The sequence below is a fragment of the Chlamydotis macqueenii genome, chromosome 4 (genome assembly GCF_036417535.1).
Source record: "Chlamydotis macqueenii isolate bChlMac1 chromosome 4, bChlMac1.mat, whole genome shotgun sequence".
Taxonomy (NCBI): Eukaryota; Metazoa; Chordata; class Aves; order Otidiformes; family Otididae; genus Chlamydotis; species Chlamydotis macqueenii.
The window spans coordinates 36,048,198-36,073,263 of record NC_141559.1 but is presented as its reverse complement, the minus strand read 5'-3'; the positions used below and the strand labels follow the sequence as shown (position 1 = coordinate 36,073,263).

The 25,066-nt window shown below is 44.1% G+C and overlaps 1 long non-coding RNA gene across 1 annotated transcript in view; it reads right to left on the bottom strand.

The window, feature by feature from the left end:
- LOC147600944 (uncharacterized) overlaps positions 1-19,637 on the bottom strand; it is a 38,426-nt gene extending 18,789 nt beyond the window's left edge. The window contains exon 1 of the long non-coding RNA XR_015258398.1: positions 19,563-19,637. This is a non-coding gene — a long non-coding RNA (uncharacterized LOC147600944). The remainder of the gene's footprint in view (positions 1-19,562) is intronic.
- Between the last annotated feature and the right edge of the window lie 5,429 nt (positions 19,638-25,066).

Genomic DNA, 25,066 nt, shown 5'->3' with positions numbered 1-25,066 from the left:
ATTTTACTTATTATTAAATAACTTGTGAATATCCATAAATGAAGTATGAGATCCAGCCAAGAAACATGTAGTGGCTAGTCACCTCTGAGGGTGAATAAATGCATCAATATTTGGGTGCTGCCTTAAGAGAATTAGAAATCTTTCAAAAATAATTTAAAAAAAATGTTTTACGTAGTTTTTTTTTTTTATTATTTTCCTCCTCAGGTGCAATACCCCAATGGATGAGAAGCTACACGTCCCTGTCAACACTTAGCTGCAAAGCCATGCAAATATTTAAACTGAGTTGGAAATCCCTGGAAGGCAAAACACCTTCTCAAGGTCTCAAAAATTTTATTAAATTACAGCTTTCTACACTATACAATCTTCTTATCTACCACAGAAAATGGTAGGTAAGGTACCAGATTAAATCAGTTGCAGAGCCACAAGGCATACTGCAATAAAGAATCCATTACCCAAATAATTTTATACCTAAGCCAACGGAAAATGTAAAGACATTTACATTAGCGTCTGATGCGAATGTAAACCCTGTGTTACTGATGGGGAAATGACAGTACAGCTGTCCATTCTCTGTGTGATTGCATACTGGGCCACCGATTTATCAAACTGCCTCTTTTATTTAAAAATGTATTAAATACGTGCATGAGCTCTACATTATATGGTATTCTTCTACTATTTGTTATCTACCATCAAGGCAAAATTGAGGGCTTAAAAGTTATTATAAATTATGGGGTTTTTTTTCACTGAGTTTCTACACAAAGCCTGTAAGTTTAATTGAATAGAATCACAGTATCATAGAATGATTTGGGTTGGAAGAGACCTTAAAGATCATCCAATTCCAACCCCCCTGCCATGGGCACCTCCCACTAGACCAGGTCACTTAAAGCTCCATTCAACCTGGCCTTGAACACCTCCAGGTAGATGTCCTGGTTTTGGCAGGGATGGAGTTAATTTTTCCTCTCAGTAGCTGGTATGTTTTGGATTTCGTGTGTGAAGAATGTTCATAAACACCCTGATGATACCAGTTGTGAATGAGACCAAGGACACCGTCCTGCTTTCCAAGTCTCGCTAATTTGCAGATGCAGGAAGCTGGGAGAAAGACAGACAGCATAATTGATCCAAACTGGACAAAGAGAGTATTCCATGCCATAAACGTCATGATCAGTATATAAGTGGGGGCAGGCGAGGGTGGGTATCTGCCTTCCTGGCATCCATCCCTCCTGCTTGTTTTTTGCTGGCATCGTTCCCCCTACCTTGCTGGCTCCCTTTTGCTCCTTTGCTTGCTGCTCGGTTTTGTTTTCCGTGATCGCTGCTCGGGACGGGCTGTATCGGTCATTGGGACATCGGGTGGTGAGAAAACACATATTGTTCACTTTGTATGTTTTTAATATCCTTATATTCTGTTATTATTGTAGTTTTCCCTTTTATTTTAGTAAATTGTCTTCATCTCAACCCACGAGTTCTCCTTCCTTCCCAGTTCTCTCCCCCATCCCCCTGGGGAGGGGGAGAGTGAGCGAGAAACTGTGTGGTGATTTGGGCTAAGCCATCACAGTAGATGGTGTCAGTTGCTCTTCTCTTATCCACCAAAGCTGTAATCCTGTTGTAGAAGGCCACCATATTAGTCAGGCATGATTTGCCCTTAGTGACACCATGCTGGCTGTCACCAATCACCTCCTTATTTTCCATGTGCCTTAGCATGGTTTCCAGGAGGATCTGCTCCATGATCTTGCCAGGCACAGAGGTGAGACTGACTGGCTTGTAGTTCCCTGGGTCTTCCATGTTTCCCTTTCTAAAAATGGGGGTTATGTTTCCCCTTTTCCAGTCAGTGGAAACCTCACCAGACTGCCATGACCTCTCAAATATGATGGACAGCAGCTTAGCAACTTAATCCATAAGTTCCCTCAGGACCCACAGATGAATCTCATCAGCTCCCATGGAGGAGGGTTCCTTAGATGGTCTCAAACCGGCTTGTCTCCTAGAGTGAGTGGTTCTTCATTCTCCCAGTCTATGCCTTTGACTTCTGCAATTTGGGCAGTGTGGCTAGAGCACCTGCCGGTAAAGACCAAGACATAACAGTCATTGAGTACCTCAGCCTTCTCCATATCCTGGGTAACCAGGTCTCCTGTTTCCTTCTGGAGAGGGCTGATGTTTTCCCTAGTCTTTTATCACTGACATAGCTATAGAAAATTGTCACGTTGCCTTTGACATCCCTGGAGAGATTTAGTTCTGTCAGGGCTTTGGCTTTCCTAACCTGGTCCCTGACTGCTCTGACAATTTCTCTGTATTCTTCCCAGGCTACCTGTCCTTCCTTCCACTCTCTTTAGGCTTCCTTTTTCTGTTTGAGCTTGTCGAGGAGCTCCTTGTTCATCCATGCAGGCCTCCTGGCGTTTTTGCCTGATTTCCTCTTTGTTGGGATGCATTGCTCCTGAGCTTGGAAGAGGTGATCCTTGAATATTAAACAGCTTTCTTCAGTCCCTCTTCCCACCAAGGCTTTATACCATGGTACTATACCAAGCAGATCCCTGAAGAGGCCAAAGTTGTCTCCCCTGAAGTCCAGGGTAGTGAGCCTTCTGCGCACCCTCGTCGCTGCCCCAAGGATCTTGTACTCCACCATCTTATGGGCATCTTCATGGGCATCTGAGGCTGCCCTTGAACTTCACATTCCCCACCAGCCTCTAGAGCTCCTTGTTGGTGAGAACAAGGTACAGCATAGTACCTCTCCTCATTGGCTCCTCTATCACATGGAGAAAGAAGTTATCATCAACACTATCTAGGAACTTCCTGCATTGCTTCCTGCCCTGTTGTCCTTCCAACAGATATTGGGGTGGTTGAAGTGCCCCATGAGGACCAGGGCTTGTGACTGTGAGGCTGCTCCTACCTGTCTACAGAGGGCCTCATCTGCGCAGTCTTCCTAGTTGGGTGGCCTGTAGCATATTCTCATTATAATCTCACCTGTCTCTGCCCTTCCTTTAATCCTGACCCATAAGCTCTCTAAGCTTCTCTTAAAAATGTTTTTTGTTATTCCAGAGTTGATCACACAATGCAATCCAGGTGATAACCATACCTTGGATTCTATTGAGGTTTATTCCCGCCCCCCCCCCCCCCCCCCCCCCATTTTCAAAGCTCTGAAAAAGGAAAACCAATCAAATGCTCATCTGGGTATTTTTTTAGATGTGGAAATTCTCTGGCTCAAGAACGTTTATACAAGGTACAAGAAGATAAACCAAAGTGGTCCAAATTTTGCTTGCTATAGTCATGAGCATAGGTCAGTTGAAATGAGCCAGACTGCCTCTTAAACAGATCCCATCATCCATTAAATCTACATGCAGCAAACTGAAAATTAAAATGGAAGATGGAGTCAAACTGAAGAACATACTTTGGTCAATAGTTGGACCATCTGATGGCAACTTCCCCGGTGTTAGCTTGTTACCAGACACCTTCACAGATGGACTACCAGCGACTCAACACTACATGTTCTCCTTTCCATATCAATGTGTGAACAGCAGTTCCCCACCTAATACTAGCAGACACCGAGGTACTAGTGCTACGACACAAATTAATATAAAGCAGTGCTCCCCTCTGGCACTTGGGTCTATTAGATAGTTCACAGCATTTTTTTTCTTAAAAAGAGAAGGGTCTGACCTCAGGAGTATGGGAGAATTTAAAACAAATTTTGAAGGAAGGTTAATGAGTGACATGGACTTAACGGCAAAATGGCTAAAATTCAAACAGTTCTCCATGTTGACATGGTAAGATAATCCATGTTTTAGACAAAGTAAAAAAAAAAAAAAATCAGTCTCATATAGCTGGACTTCAGTAAAGCATTTCCAGTGGAAACCATTTGTCTATTTAGAAAGTAGTAGCTGGTGGGTAGGCAGCTGGGTGAAAGAAAGCCAGCAACAAGAAGTATTAAGGGGAAGAATGTCAGACAGCAGGGAGCTTGGCTACTGGAGCTTTTCAAGGATAAATCTAGTTTAGCATTTTCTTTAATAACCTTGGCATAAACAAGTGGGCTAATGAGAGTTAGCGATGTGGAGTGTCATTGCCAACATAGAGGATTTCAGTAACTACCCCAAAAGAAATTGATTTCCTTGGTCACAAGAACAATAGAAATGTGAAATGAGTCCTACATGAAAAAAAAAAATACTGTGATTCTGCACTTGGGATCTAACTGCAAAAACTCCTGCAATAAGCTGAGAGCTCATCAATAAGAAATTACTAAGGTGGAGGATGTATAGTCTGTAAGATTCAGCTATGAAAGAGACAAATGTAATTTTAGGAAGCATCAATCAAGGCATTTTCAGTAGACAGAAAAGTATTAATGCCACTGTACAAGGGCTTTCTTTCAAAAACTGCACGTGACAATGTTTTCAACATTCAACAGGGATTCACAAACCAGAACAGGGCAGAGAAGTGCTGCCACAACAATTCAAAAGTGTGTATCTTAGAAGAGAAGGACAGAGAAGCTGAGACGTTTAGCTTGATAGACAACTGGGATGTTATCTGTCATTACAACTGAGTAAACAGGCAGGGGAAAAAAGCTGACACAAGAATAAAAGAGGTATAAACTGGAAAATTAGTGGCAGTTTTCAGGTATTGGGACAATGTAGTTGCAGAAGAGCCAATCAGAGAAGCTAAGATACCCAACCCACGCTGCTAGGTACAAGATGCGGTACCCCCTGCCACTCCACACCACCAGGGAGGCCTAAGATTAAAATGCTTTTTATGCACTAATGATGTTTACCAGTGCTGCAATGACAGGGAGCAAAAGGACAAAGCGTTCAAGGTGTCGTATCCATTAGAAAGCAGAGTCACCATATTAGTGGTGGTGCTTGATATAATACAGCCTGCAGCAGCAAGAGGCTCAAGCTGACACTTTCAATTGTATATGGTGTGAATGTGCTGGCCTGCATTTGTTTATAAATAAAGTAAATAACAACAATATCCATGGAATACCAAAGAAGCAAGCAAAGCCTGCAATTTTATTTACTTTATCACATTTCAGGAAGCAAAAGCAGTAAAAAGCAATTTAGAAGAGATTACTGGGTGCTAATGCTTTCACTGCATTAGAGGACATTCTCACAGAACACTGACACAGTGTCTTAGGCAATGACACTGATAAATAAAGACAGATTAGTGAATCAAAAGACACGCAGACCTTCTCTAGAAGCATTCCAGGATGATGAAATGAATGACTTCCGTGTATAATGTCTGAAGTGATTTTTTCCAAAGCGTGCTTATTCCTATAAAATCCAAGGCACTAACAAGAACAAATGTCACAGACCTTCCCCTATCAGTAGAGTTGACTTAGTATGGCACACACAATGTTATCTAGCTAGGATGCCTGGTTTACAAACATTGCAGCCAAGAAATTAATAACATATCATGGTTTTAATAACATACATTTGGTCATCCATGCTAAATGTGGTGGTTTTTTTGAGATAAACTTTGTTAAGGAAAATAGCTTCATGCTATCCATACTTTGATACTAAATACAGCACTAACACATCCTGTCCTCCCTCTACTCAGTGATAATAAGAAGTACTTAGGAGTCATACAGCACCTCTTGCTATCAACTGGCATCAAATCTAGGTTGACTCTAATAGCACGCAAGTGACTCTGCTGGGGATGGGTGGGTTTGCTTTGTTTCTCCTGAAGGGAAGTTTCTGGCAGCTGGTAACTACACACAAAGATGTAGATTTGCCACATAAGATTTTAAAAAGGTGAAGGAAAATTGAAGGAAAAAAAAAAAGTAATTTCCCTGAAAGGACATTTAACATTGACAGCAAATTCCAATGCGTGTTTAGTTCAGTTTGTCTGGGCCTGACATCACGGCGGCACCTATGCAGAGCAGCTCATTCCCAAATCCCCTCCAGGCCTGACCACTCAGCAGTATTATGGCTTTGACAGTTGAAGGAGACTGTCTCAAGAAAGTACTATTAATTTCTGAGGCAAAATACCAGAGATTGACACTCATGGTTATTTCTCACAATAAGTCCATTCAATAGCACTCAGGGAGAAGCCAAACAAAAATGAGATTTTGCCACTTGAGGCCTTTTCCCTCTTGATACAGGGAAGATTACAATGAACCACCATTTTGCACATCAAACACAAACCACACCTCGCTGTGTGAATGTGTTTCTGGGATTACTGGGAGGTCTGAGATTCCCTGGATGCATGCAGGGACAGGAGAAGAGCAAGCAAAAGGGACAATTAGCTTTCTTCCCATTGAACAGCTTCCATGGTTCATGCAAATCACTTTAACGTGGCTGTTATGCTGCAGAAAAAAAATCCCAAACAAAATCCAGCACTGCTGAAACTTGATGCCTGCACAATACACGCTCTCCTGGGTAATCTGCAGCATCCAGACATTGCCACCGCCTGAGTCTCATCCTTGCAAAGTGAGGTGTTCTGGTTTTGTTAGTGAGGGGGGGCCTAAGGTGGTAGCTTCTGTAGGAAACTGCTAGAAGTCGCTCCCCTTTGTTCAGTGGACTTGGCCGGGCCTAGGGCGGACCCGCTGCTGGCCAAGGCCGAGCCAATTGGTAGCAGAATGTCCCGTGATAACGCCTCTGCGATAACGTATTTAAGTAGGGGAAAACAGGAAAAAGAGGGAAGAGAAGATGTGAAGCAGCTGAGCGGGGGGCAGAGAGGGGGAGGCGCGAGCCTCATGGGCCTTGCAGGCCTCACCCTCTGGCCTCCCGCCGGGCAGCCGACTGGGCCCAACTCGGCCCGGCCCGGCTGCAAGAAGTGGAGAGGAGATGAGAAGTGAATAAGATGTAAAAAGGATCCTGAGAGGCGTCTGCCAGCCTGTTGTGAGGAACGGCTGCAGACGCCAAGGTCAGTTCAGAAGGAGGGGGAGGAGTAATATGGCTCCTGGCCAAGATTCCTCTGCAACTCGTGGTGAAGACCATGGTGGAGCGGGTTGTCCCCCTGCAGCCCATGGAGGTCCACGGAGGGGCAGAGATCCACCTGCAGCCCGTGGAGGACCCCACGCCAGAGCAGGTGGAGGCCTGAAGGAGGCTGTGGCCCGTGGAGGGCCCGCTGGGGCAGCTGTTCTAGAGGGACTGCACCCCGTGGAAGAGATGACCCACGTCGGAGCAGTTTCACGGAGGACTGTGGCCCGTGGGAGGGACCCCACGCTGGAGCAGAGGAGGAATGCGAGGAGTTCTTCCCCTGACGATGATACAGCGGCGTAAAACAACGCGTGATGAACTGACCGCGACCCCCATTCCCTTTTCCCCCCCCGTGCCGCTCGGGAGGGGAAGGTAGTAGAGATAATGTTAAGCCCGGGAAGAGGGAGGGGTGGGGGGAGGTTATCTTGTTCCCTGTCTCATTCTCCTGCTAATTTTAGAAAATAAATGAATAGTTTTCCCCAAGTCGAGTCTGTTTTGCCCGTGACGGTAACTTTAAGGATTTCTCCCCGTCCTTATCTCAAACCTTGAGCCGTTTTTCTTATATCATCTCCCCCTGTTCTCTCGGAGGGTGGGGGGAGCAGGAGAGAGACTGCGTAGTCTGGTCCTGATCAGGGCTGAACTACGACATGAGGTTAATATGCATCAGTGAGGGAAAGAATATTATTTTCTTTCTCACAGCTCTGGCTGGGACACGATGCAAAACAGCAGCTCTATTTCCTCACCTAACAGGAAAGTTCCCCACATCGCTTTGAAAAACCCCTCCATGAGCATATGTTAACTCATTGGGATCACTGCACTAGGCCCCCTTTCTGAGCCCTGCCTGGGCAATTGTGGCACCCCACTATTTTATTCTGAAGCTAACAGAGCCACAAGGGGTACAAGCTGAGACATGCGGGCTGTTGCTCAGACAGCCTTCCATGGGAGCTGCTGTTGCCCTGGAATTCCTGCAACACTGCTGAACAGGTGGGCCAAGAGGCCGCTGCTTTGGATAGCTGAAAAATGCCATCAAACAGCTGACTGACAGCATCTCGCTGTCGTAGCAGAGATGAACCCTGAGGTCAATGGGAACTGGGAGACTTCCTAACGCCAGAGACAAGAATTTGCATCCGTGACGAGGAGGGGCTATTGGGTCAAAGCAACCCTCATCAGATGCCGAGGTCAACAGGGGCTAAAAGACTGCATGGGACCGTGAAGGAAGATTTTGTGTCGTCTTCATTTGCCTGAAGCAGATAAGCATTTACCAAGGGGAGCTCAAAGTTTTAAAGTTTTTCTCTTGCCCCTTGAACACACTGCGGGCAGCTCCCATGGTTCAGGGTGCTCCAGGGTGCAGCAGCTTCTCCCCAGCTCCTTCAAAGCCAAAGAAACATGGTACCGCCAAGTGGCAAGCAGGGGCATGCATGTCTTATTCCAGCTGTGTAACTGCCACTGCAGGACATGCCCCCAACCTATGAAGTGGCTTCAGAGTTCAACAACCCCCCATACCTTTTCTGTCCCAGCACTCAATCAACAGTGTTAACAAAAGCCCAGCCAACATGGAGGACAAAGCTGAACTGCCAGACATTGCAGAAGGGCCTAGATTCACATTAACCTCCTCATGTTTATCCACATTACTCAGTATAAAAACATGCTTTCTACTTAAAACTATGGTCTAGGGATCTCTGAATTTTGAAATTTGTAAATGAACATAAGATAATTAAAATGAGGAGAAATGTGAGGCAGTTAAGATCAAGGTAAAGTGTATCACGTAGCAAGTGAAAGAGCAAGAGCTTTATGGAAACATGCGAGCGATTTGCACATTGAAAGTTTAAAAGTCTTTTTCTTGTGTCTATGTAATGTAAGTCTAATACATGAATAACCACAGAGCTGGTTTCTTGTCTTTAAATTGGTACATCTCATCTTTAAACCACAGCAAACTTCCCCCCCGCCCCCCGCCCCACCAAGGTATGCAGCCCACTGACTGCAACTAGGCTGGAGTCATACCTATACACTATCAGAAAATATTTTGTGGACCTATATGGAAGACCCAAGAAGTGTAAGGAAATCTAGGATTTGAGACTAAGCTGGCAGAATTCTCCAGTTCATCTGCTGGTATAGAAAACCTCTTTTAACTTCTGAAAAAAACCTACTAATTTCCCATTGCCAGATAGCACGGCTGCAAACAAATGCTGTCCCTCTGCAGTTGTTGGTCGCCGAGATTGCTGCATCCAGATTTCCAATTGCACAGCCAGATGGCTCCGAGTGAGCTGCCCCATTGCTGAAACAATATAGGCTGGGAGAAAGAAGGAGTGTTAGAGAAGAAAACCTAAAGGTTGCTTCAGAAGTAATTTCACCTGAAGTAGCCTCTTTGGCCACAGTCCTGTTGCTCAGCTGAAAAAAGGAATACTGAGTGAGGGGACATGACCATGCAAGTCCATGAGGACCAACCCTGCCTGTAGAACTCCAGGACAACAGGAACCTGTTTCAAAGCTTATGCAGCAGTGTATCACCACCACAAGTCCCTTCCTTCACAAGACAAAGACAGACTTTCTCACTAACATACAAAATGTCATGACTTCAAGTGAGCATCCAACTACCGCAGCGCTGGTAGAACTGGCCTCTGCTATAAAGGAGGCGGCAGTGTGCCAGCTCATACAGCCTGACAACTCAAGGACAATTTCTGCTGGATTTGATCAGCTGAGATTCAGATGGGCCACGTGACACATTGCCACCTACCAAACAACAAAAGAGTTATTTCTTCCTGCTGATTTAAAGCCTAGATGATCCCTGTGGAAAATTCATCAGCAGTAATACTGAAGGAGCCTAAAACAAAGCTTGGCTGCCCTCCTTCAATGAGAAGGGAATTTTTTCTCCCAAGATTGCTATGATGTTCCACTGTCATTCAGGAAACCCAGGTTCCCCGGCTTTGGTCATTTGGCAATGAGACATGAGTTGTTTAATTATCTCCTAGGGAGCAGCAAAATGACAGTGGAGCATGCATTTGGAAGGCTGAAAGGCAGCACCTAATGACAAGTCTGGAAGCTGCTGAGCAAAATCTGCTTCCTCTGATAACTGCTTGCTGCTTTTTGAACATTATCTGTGAAGTCAGAGATTGATCTTCAGCCACAGAGGCAAAGACAAGAAGGACAGTAATTGCATAAGTACTGTTGCAGATCCTCCTTACCCTGGACACAGGGAAGGACTTGCTGAAAGGCAATGCACAAACCAGTAAGACATGCAGTGCTGTTATCCATCAAACTAGCCTGCACACAAGAAGACCTGGAAGGGCAGCAGTATCAGCGCAAATAGTGTCAAAAGTCTGCACTGCCTTGCATTATGAATGCCAGCCTAAAATCAGGTCTGCAATAAGCAACTATTTTACTGGACTGTCAGGTGTCTGAAAGCTCCTCTCAGACTACAAGGTTTTATTAAATGTGTGCATAGCAAATGTAATGCATGAAGGCTTAATACAAAGATCTCGGTCTCTGCTTCTGTGACAGCTGAATCCAGGGAACTTTCATGAGTTTCAGTTCAAATGTCACATATGTGTTACAATAAAACAATATTCGTTTTTCTAACAGCACCTTGCACTCCAGTGTAAGTATCCAGCTGGGGATATACAACATCAGTTTTGCAGGATATAGAACGTGAAAGAACAGATGACTAGCACCGATGCTGACTTTCCCTTCAGAGGCTGCTGAGGTCAAGATTTGCAGAATGTGGTAAAGCTCTGAACACAATTTTGATCCTTTCAGGCCACTGCAATGACACAAAAGTCTTAGAGTGTCAGTTCTTCAACTCTTTCCATGACCAAGGCTCCTGTGTTCAAAATAGGAGACAGGTGCTATCAGGCTGGCAGAGAATTGATACAGGGTGAGTGCAGTGTCTGCTCTACCCCACAGAAATGTATCCTTTTCAGTTTAACCAAAAGCACTGAACCAGGTTGTTATCGATGAAAAATACTATGGTGTCTGACATCATGTAAAACAGTTGTACAAGTCCTTGGATTGCACTACTGCATCTGCTTAAAACAGCAAATGTAAAAGCTATGAATCGAGCAGTACGGGACAGGACTGTAATTCTATGAAGGCCAGGTGAAGGGCAGGTTATGGACAACAAGGAGCAATTCAATTTGGTTACACTAGCTAAGGTAAAATTTACAATGGCTATCAATCCTTATGCTTTGAGGCATAAACTGAGTACCATCTGGGGCCAGAAAGAAATTTCCCTCTGTGGTACACTATAACGCAATCAGTTGCATGTATTTCTTCCTCTGAATCATCACATATTGGTTACTGTCAGAGACAGGATACAAGACTGTACGGATCACTGGTCTGTTCCAGAGCAGCAGTTTCTATGTTGTTCATTTTCTTCACGGTCCTTACAGTTTACAATAACGTTATTAATACTGCAGCAGTCATTTTCCCAATATACAGTAATAGTTCCTCTAATGCCGAAACAAACACCGATAGCAACTTAAATGATTCCAACAACTATTCAAAAGCACTAGTCTACATTTTTACGGGGTCTGAGTGATTTACTAGTTCTGTTTTGGAAAACAAATCTCACAATCTAATTACTTGCATTTTTAAATTACACATCAAGCATATTACCTAGCATTCAATTTCACAATAACAATAGTATGAAGAAAAAGCACAAATGATGTTTTAAAAAGTAATTTAAAATTCAGCTTTGAATTTATTTTAAAGAAAAGATGTAAGTATTGTCTTCCTGACTGAGATTTATTAACACTCTCCCTTTCCATTATATGAACATCTCACTTGCCCTAAAGCACATCTGTAAAGACAGTGAGAGACTGCATGCGTTTTCTATATCCATAAATTACAGATGTTGCTCTGAGCTACTCATCTATCAAGACAATTTTCCATAAGAGTAAGACCAACCTGAAAAGTATCCATCTAACAGAGAATATGGAAAATAATTAGTAAAAGCACATAGTCCACAGACCTAATTTGTTTTACTGGGAATATTCTCTACCCAGAGCTTTATAATAGGGTGTGACAGAACACAGGGAAGCAAATCAAAGCCCAAACAACACTTCTGGGTATAAAAAAAAAAGGCTTCGATGCATCAGTAACATGCTGTTGTGTACACACACAGCTATAACAAACTCATTAAAGAGGATATGGATAATTTCATGACACCTTCTGTATTGAATAATTGATGCTAGTTCATATTTTCCAACTAATAATGTTATGTCATGTATTTTACAGGTTAGCACATCTGTTACATCTTGCCTACATACATCATAATTATATTCAGTTCCACGAACATGCTATGTGCATCTATGGAAGGACAGAAGACCTGTATCTAACATAATTTGTGATTATCATGAAGCTGAAGAATATAGAACAAAGGGCAAATTGAGAAGAAAATGCAGGCAGCAGTGTTACAAAGAAAGATTCTGCCATCTCAGAGCCCAGTTACTGTATCTTAACCTTTCCACTTCCATAGGCAATTGAAAAATGAATAAATGTTGAGAAATCAGATAATAAGATTAAGAACACAGAGGCTTTTCTAGGTTGCACAAAATACAGAGCATGACTTAACTGAACAGAAAGAGGGAAAACATACACTTATCCTAAACAGAGACAAATACTGTATTACTACTTTCAGAGCTGGGCGAAAGAAAAGACAGACAGAGCTTTCATGTACAGAAAAACATCCCTTCTTCACTGCAATTTGCATTTCAGAAATAACAAAATATCCTGGGTTCCCCCTGGGTTCTCTCTTGTACAATCTCTGCAGAAGTCATTGTTTCCCTTTGTTTTGTAAAGTACTTTTGTAAAGATGAAACTACAGGTTTCTAAACCTATGAGACAAGTTGTTGGTTTTTTTTTCCTCCTCACCAAAACATAAATTTTTGGTGGAAAGAAGAGTACTGCAATTCTGTTCTGACTTATGCAAATAGAACAGAAAATGATATGGGAGCAGCTGTGACACATGATATAACAATACTTAGCCTTGATTTCCCCACAGTCAAATGAAGAATATCTTATGAAAGAAGGGAAGGAAAAGCAAACACATTAGAGTAGAAAAGATTAACAGTCACTTTTCATAAAATTATTGCCAGCTAGGAAACAAGTGTTTTATATCAACAGTTCCATCTCACAGCCCCAAGGAGCCTACCTAAAATTTCTCGACCACCCACACTGCACCCAGTAGGCAAGACTTTCAAAACTGGGTGCCTGTCAGACTTACATCTGCATGTAGGTACTTACATAAGTGCCCTGATTTTCTTAAATGCTGAGCACCTAGCAGTCCTCTGCAGAGGAAAACAAGAACTGCTGGGTACCCAGCAGAAAAAAAAAAAAAAGATTGCACTTGGTTGGAAACTTAACTTTCAAACCTCACTTTTAAAAAATTATCTTGGTTTGTATCATTACAGTTAAAGGAATGAAAGAGACTCCCTTTGGAGTCCATCTGTGCAACTCTTAATAGCTTGCAAGAATACCTGCTGAAAAGAGACAGGCACTGCCTCTGTTTCAAGCATGAGCATATTTTTCCCATCAAAGTATTCCTAGCTCTTGTTCACATGGAGAACAAGAGACTAGAGCTAGAATCATACCTGATTTTCTGGAAATCAGTGCCAATAAGATACAGGGCATGCTCCCCAAATAAGCACTTTATAGGTTTAATGGTACAACTGACTGACTTTAAAACTTCTATTTAAAACATCACTGTTTCTCACACAGATGAACCACTGCTCTTTATACTTCCAACACCATCAGCCTAGAAGAGGAAAGACTCTGACCACTACACTTTTTCATCATAACAACACAACCTTTTGCTTTATGGTGCAAATAGAAAAACCCCAAACCTTATTTTCCTTTTTTTTTTGTTTGGCTTTTTGATTGTTTGTTTGTTTGTTTTTTTTCATAGTAAGTAGATTTCAAAAGAAGGTTAGTAATGAAACCCTAAAAAAATATTTACAGGATTAAAGTCAAAACCTGGAAAGGCAGTAAATCATCTACTGTAAACAGAAAGAAATTGAGGGCAGTTTAAGTGAGGCAGCATCTTTGATCCACTGTCTCTCATCACCAGTGAAATCTGAGAAAACACACAGAAATATGCTGTGTGCATCTCCTCAGGAAACTGAAACACAGTTAATTAAGAAACAGAATTTTGCCTTTTGATCCTTCTAATAATTCTCCCTCTTTCTCACTGACATATACACAGAGCGTTAAGAGAATGAGGGGTTTAGGTCACTGTTGCTAAAGGCATTATTTTCTACAACCTTTCCCTCCCACGATGCTATGGGGAGCTTGCAGCTCTCGTCTGTTCACACTACATATTATCCTTCTCATACACACACAGAGATACTTACAAATAAGGAATGTAGTTGACCTAGCAACAGGATGTTCATTTCCTAATTTATCCACAATTTCTTTTAATAACATTAGTCTTGGCTAAGTAGAGAACAGTTCTAGCGTTACACAATTTTGCATGTGTCTAGTTAAACCAAGTACAAACATCAATCCCCAAACCACTCCATGTTGTGAGATACACTTCACTATTAAGAATATGTTTCTACCAAACAGGAAAACAGATTATCATAATTAAAACCTTCTATCTAACTTTTATAATTCAGTATTACCTTAGGAGGTTTTTTCCCCAATTTGCTTACTAGAATCAGAAGGATTGAAAGTTATGCCCTGCAAAGAAGCTTCTGGGCAGGCAGTGGTCTTGTGAGAGGAAGGAAAAAAAAAAAGGGCAATGAGACTAGGGAAAGTAAAAGACCTGTCCAGGACTGACCGATGCCGGAGAAATCTCTGATCAACGCAAAGGCCCAAAGAGACTGACATGATAGGGATGTGTGTAAGGGGAGACCTTACCCCATCTGTCCCCATCTTGAAAAATAAGAGAAACACTGGTATCTGTAAGTCTTGATTTGGGACATCTAACCTGAGGCATATTTACAAGGCCTTGATTTTTCCGAGGACAATCTGCATCATCTGAAATGTAAGACTGTATTTAACAAAGCTCCTGAAAAACACAGCTAAACAGGAAGGTGAGCTCATGTTCCCATTCTGCTATGACGATTATTTTGCTCATATTCTGTATTTATTCCTCTAACCTTTTTATATAGCTCTAATCATCCAATATGAGTTTGCCATATGAGTCAATGGTGTCTGTAGGAGAGACAGCACGAAGATGCAGTTAGCTGTACCATAAGCAGTCTGTACCACGTCTTGGTCTTAATTTCTCCAAATAAGCGGCACTATAGATAAGCTCTGATCATTATCACGAGTGCCACCCTGCTCACAAGACATTCAAAGCTCTCCAGCATATCTCTGCAAGATTTTGCAGACAAAGCCACAACACGCAGTGCAACTCCCTCTTCTTCATAAAGATGACTGCAATGCCCAAGGCTGTTTGTGCAAGCTACTGTTGTGGGTGCATAATGGTTGCCTACATAGCAGCACAGCACCAGCATCTAACTTTGTACAAAATAAGTAAGAGGATTCAGTCCTTTCTGGCACATAGTACTTAACAATCAGAATAACCATTTTATTCTGTTTCATTACTCCCCCCCCCAACTCTTTCCAGCTAAATCGAGCCTGTCAAGCATATTTTCAATATACATAGCAAAAAAAAAAGTGTAAAATCCAACAACATAAATTCTTTTAAACTGAAATTTTGCATCACAGGTTCTTGCAAAAGTACTGCATTAAAAGACAGGTAATTTAAAGGAAGTGTTTACCAGTAAAAGCTGGAACACAGCCAGAAATCTGCAGTATACAAAGATTTTAATGGCTACGAAATGTTTGGTGCTCTGTGGTGAAATTAGTTAACAGATTAATTTTTCCTCTCTAGGGGGCTATACTCTAAAACCTGCAGGTGTGAGACCTGTGTGTATAAGTGTGCTTGTCCACCCCTGAAACCATTTGCCCACCACACAGTTTGAGCAGCACTGCACTGTTTAGGAGCACCAAGAAACAGTGGGTGCCTGCAAGTCAGGATTTTAAGTAGTATCAACAGCATCCTGTGATGAATGTGCACCACATCAGTTCACACTCCTGCCTGCCTCTAGACTGCAGCGTCTGTTCCTCTCACAGATAATGATTAGATTTGATAGCTATATTCTCCAGAGCCTCCTCCCTCCAGCACTGCTTCACACCTGAACAAACCCAAGTGCAAAATGCTTCCACTCCGACTTGGTAGCAGTTAGACTGCCATTGTTACAGGGTAAAAACAACATGCAAGACAGAAAAAGCTCAAGCTCTGTATGTAGTGACTCAGTAGGTCCATAGCACCTACATAAAAACATCTTCAATTTTTGCATTTGCAACATTACTTTTACCACAGTATCGACCAGACTACGCACTGGCTCCCCCACTAATCAGAGCTTTCTAAATAAGGCATGACACTGGCAATAAGTAAGTTTCTGTATTATTAAAAAAAAAAAATCTTGAAATAGCTACTGTGCATAGTTGGTAAGTCCTTAGCAACATTTATCAACAGAAATCACCTATAAGAATCAAAAACGTTCACAGTACACAGAAATTGTTAGGAAATCTAAACTAGCAATTACATGCCCAGTTCTAAACTACCTTGATATAGGACTGCAGTCAAATTGTTTTCCCTTAGCATGAAAAAACATCTTTTTTTAGGTTCTTGTCAGTCTAGAAGCAAACTGATACAGAAAAAAAAAAAACCTGCAGATACCTGACCAGCCTTTTCTGGGCAGAAGAACGTTCTCTTCTCTGTGCATCATTGTTCTAGCAGATACCTGTACATAATCTGGAAATATTGCTGGGCCTTATTAAATATCACACATTGCTAAAATGGCAGAAAGATGTTTGACCAACAAGAATATCCATTCCTTTCCTATGGTACTGCTGGTGTTGAGACTGTTTCCCCAGCACCTTTATGATCATTTTAGCAGCAGCCAATATTAGCACACAGGTACAAAAAAAATTTTTTATTTAGATGATTCAGCGTTTGAGGAAAGCCTGGTGTGCTTCCAAGCAGCCCAAAACAGTTGCCTGGCTATATCGCTTGCCTGTGGGAGCGTCTGGAGGGCGTAAATCAGGGACAGCGCTTCTGGTATCCCTAATATTGCGTGGTGCATTCTGTCCTTTGAATGCTCCATAGGTGCACTCACATACTGTGCAAATGGTGCTGTCACTCTGCACAGCTCCACTTACCCTGTACACTCTATCAAGCAGGTACTTACAGTCTTCAGGGTTCTCTTAAGAAGTCTCTGACGTTCCTGTTTGCTGTGTGAGGGATTTCAGTGATGTTCCGTGTAAGGCCACTGTGGGAAATCACAAGCTGCACGCACACAGCTGTGAGAACGCGACCTTGGAGAGGGGAGCTAGGAGGGCTGTTATCTCGGAGAGGGGAGCTAGGAGGGCTGTTATTGAGCAGGATGTTGCTGCTATCCGGGAGCCGCTGTTAGTCAGCAGGACACGCACTTGGCAGGCCTTGCTGCGTGCGCTGGCCACGCGTGCACCAACACCTGGTCAGTACTCTGCCACTGAATCTGCTGAGGGTATAAAAAAAGGCGGCTCAGAGCGGAGGAGAGAGAAAGGACCCAGAGCACTCTAAGAACAGGGGACGCCCTGAAGGTGCTGCATCTGCCTCCCTTCTCTGCTCTGACCCCGCTGATCATCATCCTCCTGCTTGGCGGTGTCTCCGGCTTAGTCGGGGTGGTAAGACTCTCCCAAAGGGAAAACAATACGCTGTTAACTGCTTATGCTAGGAACTGTAACTGCTCATGCAAGGCTATAAGAGAGCAATAAATACTGTTGTGCTTTTAAATATCATATGTTGGGTGAGCTTTGTGCATAGGAATCCTACGAACCGGTTACACTTAGGGACAAAGTGGATGTCAGGTGGGAAACAGAAATGCACAATGCTCACAAAACCATCCCATCAGATACAAAACAGGTGCACTCACTGTGCATGTCTGAAATACTTCTGACTGATCAGGCCTATTTACTGTCACCTGTGAGGAAGTCTTTTCTTGGCTCAGCACACTAAGAAATGGCAGGATTGCTGCTGCCACTCCAGAGATTCAGGGTGCTGATACTGCTGCTGATAGAGGGAATAGGTGCTGCTGCAGTGAAACTTCCCTTTGCAGCAACAGCCTCTTCTTCATCGCTCTCCTCATGTGTTCCCAGTCACCACCCAACACTCCTTGTTAGATTAAACAAGCAAAGGAGGGAACATGCCAGCCTCTCAGCTGCATTTCTTGATGAGGCAGCTCCCTTTCTCCTCTGGGGAAAATAAAGCAGTCAACTGGACAAAAGCATCCCGTGGGCTCTCAGCTGAACCACACTGGCCTGCTCATCTTGTTAGAGAAGGCAATGATACATCTGTTCCCCCCAACACTCACTTTTATCCAGGTGTGGGGAAGAAAACTGGTCATCAGAAACATGAATCCCTGCTAAGTGAGGGAAATTAATTCATGCATGGTTCTACCTGATTCACCTTCTTCTATATGTCATCAGGAAAATCAAAGGACAATGATTTCTATAGGCTCCAGTTTGGTACTACCATACTCCAGAACCACTGCTGCAGTTTCTGACAACAGAAGCTTCTCACCTTTTCCCACAACCACCCCAGGCAATTCTCTGCTGCACTCTGGAAGCCCTGCTTATGGCCAGCAGTAGCTCTTGCTGCAACCCCGTGGTTGCCCAGGGTCAGGAAGAAGTCCTTCCAAAATATTAGTATTTAGCAACAGACTGTTCAGAGTCAGTTAACTATCATCGCAGAAGATATTTCTGTTTAGTCAATCACTAGGTGATTGCAGCTAATGACATAATCCTTCAGTATTCCCTGTCCTTAAAAAACAATTTATTTAAACAAGGTAGGCATAACTGTCTGTAAATTTACTATTTTAGCATGGCACTTCTCTTATGGTTTTTCTACCTAGAGAAAGATTTTTATAGAATTTCTTGGGGGGCAGGGAGGAGAGAGTACTGACTGTGCACGTGTTCCCCAAAGGTTCATAAATGATCTCCATCCCTACTATAATCTCCACACTCAAGATGCGGGATTGAATCGCATTTGGGGTAAGAGTCTCTTTAGCTCTTAGCCCTAAAGATGTTCTTTTTAATAGCCATAAAATCTGCAGAGGGAAGAGATGAACTAAAAGGTTTAATGGCTGGCTTGCATTTTACAGTGTTCCACAGGGACCAGGTGGTTTTACATTCTGTATCTACAGTTTTGCTGAAGGTGGTTTAGAATTTCCATTTCAATCAATGCATAGCTTTTATCAGTGCTCTTCCCAAAACCACATCCATTATATGGGGAAACTACATTATATAAACCTGATTTCAAGATGTTAAATCATTGTCTGGGAAAGGCAAGCTTCTATGAAGTTACACAAATTATTCTGTAGCATCAGTAACAAACTACTATGTAATCCTCAGTATCATCTCCTATTTATTTTTTTTTTTTTCAAATAAACCACAGTTTATAGAGAGGTTAGGACTGGAGGTTTAAGGCAGCTTTGTGCAACATTTTTGTTAGGGACATTAACACCTTGGTGCTTTCTTTGTGCAGCTTTGGATTTGAAATCTCTCTAGAGGGACAGTTTGGAAGGATAGTCATTGTTTAATTAGTACTCTCCTCAATTAGCATCTGGAGTTAAAGATCCACAAGTAGGTATGTATCCAAGAAATTCTCAGAAGAATTACCTACCAGTAACTGAATATGCAGAAGTTCAGGAAATTGCTCATCCTCCCTCACTTCAGCTTCTTCAGAGATTTTCTTCCTTTAAATTAGCAAAACAAATGCAAAGTAAGCAGGACTGCATACTCTTATTCTACTTCCACGCTCAAAGAGTACAAGCCAGAGGCAGCTCTAAATCACTTTCTTTTCCAGTTCCTAAACTCAACACATGCACACCTAAGAACATATGCAGGTAAGGTATGCTCTGAAAACAACAGTAATATAATTAACCACAAAAGGTCAATACAGTCCTACTTAGGCATGCATACAGCTGGTCTGGGTATCAAAACTGCTAAGGACCAACAGCTGCTCTGAACCCTGGAAAAATCAGGATCTTGCATACAGATTTGGAAATTGAGACTTAGTTATCAATTCAACTACGTGGAGACTTTAACAGCTTCTAAGGAAACCACCCTCCCTAGCAGACTATGACGCATGTCTTGTCTAGTCAGCCACAACTACTACTTGATGAAACAGCATACAGACAACAACAAGTAGAAACAAACATTTAGTAGGGTGACTTGGGCAGAAAAAAAGAAATCTTGCCTGCCACTTGCCAATTACTAGCTGTTTTGAACCATTACTTCAAGGAGTTTGAGGGACGGATGGCGTGCACCTAACCAAGAGGGGAAGAGTGTGCTTGGACAAAGGCTTGCCAGGCTCATCCGGAGGGCTTTAAACTAGTGTTGCTGGGGGAGGGGGAGCACAGTTCAGCCCACTGCTGTCAGCATGGCGCCAGTGCCAGCACCGAGGGTCCAGAAGCTGAGGAGGGATCACAGAAAAGTGCAAATGAACCTAAACTGCGGTGCAGTAGCACCCCTGTCGCTCCAGCCAGCAAGTCGGCTTTGTCGGGGGCCCAGCTGAAGTGTCTCTATACCAATGCACGCAGCATGGGGAATAAACAGGAAGAGCTGGAGATGCTTGCACACGAGCAGGGCTACGACCTCATTGGCATCACGGAGACGTGGTGGGATGACACATACGACTGGAGTGTCAACATGGAGGGGTATAGGCTTTTTAGAAAAGACAGGAAGGGGAGACGAGGAGGGGGTGTCGCTCTCTACGTCAGCAACTGGCTGGAGTGTGTGGAGCTCCGCTTGGGGATGGAGGAGGAGCTGACAGAGAGCTTATGGGTCAAGATTAGAGGATGGGGACAGACAGGGGACGTTACGGTGGGGGTCTGTTACAGGCCACCTGGCTGGGAGGACAGAGCAGATGAAGTGCTCTATAGGCAGATAGGAGCAGCCTCACAGTCACAGGCCCTGGTCCTCATGGGGGACTTCAACCACCCTGACATCTGTTGGAGAGACAGCGCGGCAGGGCACAGGCAGTCCAGGAGGTTCCTGGAATGCGTGGATGACAACTTCCTCCTGCAGGCGATAGAGGAGCCGACAAGGAGGGGTGCCATGCTCGACCTTGTGCTCACCAACAGGGAGGGGCTGGTGGGGGATGTGAAACTAAAGGACAGCCTTGGCTGCAGCGACCATGACATGGTGGAGTTCAAGATCCACGGGGCAGCAAGGAAACTACACGGCAAGCTCTCTGCCCTAGACTTCAGGAAGGCGGACTTCGGCCTCTTCAGGGACCTGATGGGCCAAGTGCCATGGGAGGCGGCCCTGGAGGGAAGAGGGGCCCAGGAAAGTTGGTCCATATTCAAGGAGCACCTCCTCCAAGCTCAGCAGAGGTGCATCCCGATGAAAAACAAGTCAGGCAAAAAGGCCAGGAGGCCGGCGTGGATGAGCAAGGAGCTCCTGGACCAACTGAAAGTGAAGAAGGAAGCCTATAGAGGGTGGAAGTGGGGACAGGTAGCCTGGGAGGACTACAAAGAGGCTGCGCGAGTGGCCAGGGATAAGGTAAGGAAGGCCAAAGCCCTGGCAGAACTGAATCTGGCCAGGGATATAAAATGTAACAGGAAGAGCTTTTATAGGTACGTAGGGGACAAAAGAAAGTCCAGGGTAAATGTAGGCCCCCTCCAGAAGGGAACTGGTGTCCTGGTTACCCAGGACATGGAGAAGGCTGAGGTTCTCAATGACTTTTTTGCCTCAGTCTTCACCGACAAGAGTTCCTGTCCCAGCACCCAAGCTGTAGAAGGTGCAAGCAGGGACTGCAAGAATGAAGAACCGCCCATTGTACTCGAAGAGCAGGTTCGGGATCATCTGAGGAACCTGAAGGTGCACAAGTCCATGGGACCTGATGAGATCCATCCGCGGGTCCTGAGGGAACTGGCGGATGAAGTTGCCAAGCCACTGGCCATCGTATTTGAGAAGTCGTGGCGGTCTGGTGAGGTCCCCGATGACTGGAAGAGAGGGAACATAACCCCAATTTTTAAAAAGGGGAATAAGGAAGACCCAGGTAACTACAGGCCGGTCAGCCTCACCTCTGTGCATGGCAAGGTCATGGAGCAGATTCTCCTGGGAACCATGCTAAGGCACATGGAGAGCAAGGAGGTGGTTGGTGACAGCCAACATGGCTTCACCAAGGGCAGATCGTGCCTGACCAATTTGGTGGCCTTCTATGACGGGGTGACGGTATCGGTGGACAAGGGACGAGCAACTGACATCATCTACCTGGACTTGTGCAAAGCTTTTGACACTGTCCCGCACGACATCCTTCTCTCTAAACTAGAGAGACATGGGTTTGATGGACAGACCACTCAGTGGATAAGGAGTTGGCTGGATGGCCGCACTCAGAGAGTGGTGGTCAACGGCTCAATGTCCATGTGGAGACCGGTCACGAGTGGCGTCCCTCAGGGGTCCGTGCTGGGCCTAGCCCTGTTCAACATCTTTGTCGGCGACATGGACAGTGGGATAGTGTGCACCCTCAGCAAGTTCGCCGACGACACCAAGTTGTGTGGTGCCATCAACACGCTGGAAGGGAGGGAAGCCATCCAGAGGGACGCCATCCAGAGGGACCTTGACAGGCTGGAGAGGTGGGCCCATGCCAACCTCATGAAGTTCAACCAGGCCAAGTGCAAGGTCCTGCACCTGGGTCATGGCAATCCCAGGCACAAATACAGGCTGGGCGGGGAATGGACCAAGAGCAGCCCTGAGGAGAAGGACTTGGGAGTGGTGGTGGATGAGAAGCTTAACATGAGCAGGCAATGCACCCTTGCAGCCCAGAAGGCCAACCACATCCTGGGCTGCATCAAGAGGAGCGTGGCCAGCAGGTCGAGGGAGGTGATTCTCCCCCTCTATTCTGCCCTGGTGAGACCCCACCTGGAGTACTGTGTCCAGTTCTGGAGCCCCCAGCATAAGAAGGACATGGACCAGTTGGAGAAGGTCCAGAGGAGGGCCACGAAGATGATAAAAGGGCTGGAGCACCTCTCTTATGAGGACAGGCTGAGAGAGTTGGGGCTGTTCAGCCTGGAGAAGAGGAGGCTCCAGGGAGACCTGATAGCGGTCTTCCAGTACCTCAAGGGGGCCTACAAGAAAGATGGGGAAAGGCTGTTTAGTAGGGCCTGTTGCGATAGGACGAGAGGTAATGGTTTTAAAATAGAGGGGGGTAGATTCAGATTAGAAATTAGGAAAACATTTTTTACGATGCGAGTTATAGAACACTGGAACAGGTTGCCCAGAGAGGTGGTGGAGGCCCCATCTCTGGAAACGTTTAAGGCCAGGCTGGATGAGGCTCTGAGCAACCTGACCTAGTCACGGATGTCCCTGCTCCTTGCAGGGGGGTTGGACTAGATGACCTTTGAAGGTCCCTTCCAACCCTAACCATTCTATGATTCTATGATTCTATGACTCCGTTAGCTCGATTCTTTAAAGACTTTAGGCAAAACTAAGCCAAACCACTACACTAAAAATTACGGGTCACTTATTTGTGTTTGCTATTGCTTTACAACAAATTCCTTTCTTCCTCATAACTGCAGTGTAAAGCTTTGCTTGTGGAGGGCTGTTTCTATTCACAGGAAAAGCAAACTGTTCCATATAAGTTACCATACTGTTGGGAGGAGCAATATAGCTCCAGCTCCTACTTCACCTCACCAACTACTCCTGCCCTACTAAGCAAGGTAAGGGGCTGGAGTATGTAGGCAGCAGTCACCTGGAGAGGGAAGGAAGGTTAGCTCACATTAGTGTTTCTCCTCTCCCTACGGCAGCAATGGCTTTCCTGTCCTGGCCTTCATCCTCAGAGCAGAGCATCACAGCTTTGCCTTCACTTCTGAGATGCCTTAAGCCAACTGAATATCTGAAAGCAAGACAGCTGAAGGTAAGCATACTAAAATAATTAATTTTTATATGCCATTAATGTGTATGAGTACACAAACAGACTAAAAATTTCTAGTTGAAAAATCATCTATGGCAGAGCCAAACTCATTGTTATGCTGAGAGAAGCCATGATGAGGAATCTTTCTCTTTAATTTGTAACAAGCCTGAAGAACAAAGTCATCCAACATCCAGGGAAACAGCACCTCCAACATTCTTAGCAAAATGAGTTTATGTCAGTTGTAAGTAATTTTATTTTCTGGGAAATGAATTCCATTTGTATCTTGCCAAAGACAACAGAAGGCCACAGGTATTCCTCAAGAAGGCTGGTTCTTTGCCTTCTGAAATGAGTCAGTAAGAAATTCAGCATTCCAGATCCCAGACCACTTGCTGCCTAAGGAAATAACATAAAATCATGAGTGACTACAGGAAGGCTGGAGAGGGGATATGGGGAATGCCAGTTGCACAGTTTTTACACTAATTCTGATTGGACCACTCTCAGGGCAGAATACCTATCCTCTCTTGCTTACTTAACTGGAGGTAAGGTGCCTTTACTGGGAGTTAGCTGTGGATAAGCAGGAAACAATAATAAGAGAACAAATAACATAAAACACTGGAGAACCAGCTGGTAGGGGAAAACCCAGTCTACTCTTGTAGTCAAACAGGAAGATTTTCTTCCTGCTCCCACGACACAAACTCCCCCCTCCATGGCAGCTATGTAATTAGCAACGCTGGCAGTAGTGGGAGGATGAACCTGCCTCTGAGTTCAGCTCTGCCCCATGGCAGAGGCCTGCTTTATTACTAAAGCACCAGTTTGCTGCTGATCATGGAATAGAAATAGATTTCATCTGGATACATAAGTATGTTTCTGTTAAATTCATTTTCCATGTATCAAATATCTCTGCAACTAGGGTAGAGTAGGGAAAAACAAAGACGGTTTCATGGAAGAAAGAGCTTTTCATTACAGCTGTTGTGTTTAGTAGAAACAAAAACATCTATGAAAGCCTGCTGTTGTAGGTCTACACAAAGAGCCTCACACCTAAATACCAAAAATAATGACCAGGAAAGAGATTCAGGGAACCTGCTAACTTGTAATACTGTAATGCAACTAGGAAATGGTAAAAATCACATATTTATTCTCACAGAATACAAACATTAGCATGCCAAAACCATACACAATATTTTAGCAACCACAATCAAGTGGGATCAGAGCCCCAAAGATCCTACACTCTAACAGAAGCATGTATTTACAAATATATCATTAAATCA